We start from the raw sequence: 360 nt of genomic DNA on the forward strand, positions 1-360 counted from the left end.
GAGAGGTCCAATTTATTGTTTTCCATTCTATGGTGTATTTGTGTGTGCGCATGAGTGTATGTTCTTCTGTTGATTCCTCTCCCGTGAAGAATGTAACGGACTTAGTTCAGGTACTTTTGTGGGTTGTCTTGCTGACCCTGTGGTTGTCGCTAATGTATACATACACATTTCATTACTTGCCAATGGTGCAATAACCACTGCTGACCAACCGACCTGTGTGTGGCCTCCTTCCTGGGCCTGGCTGGGGTGGGGAGAGTTGATCGTAGCCAGGAGCCAGGGGTGTCGGGAGGTGGACCACGAAGGTTGCAGCTTCCACGTTCACTCATTCACCGTCCATGCTCATGAAGCACGAGGCACCAG

This window comes from Pteropus alecto, unplaced genomic scaffold (genome assembly GCF_000325575.1).
Source record: "Pteropus alecto unplaced genomic scaffold, ASM32557v1 scaffold276, whole genome shotgun sequence".
In the NCBI taxonomy this organism is placed as follows: Eukaryota; Metazoa; Chordata; class Mammalia; order Chiroptera; family Pteropodidae; genus Pteropus; species Pteropus alecto.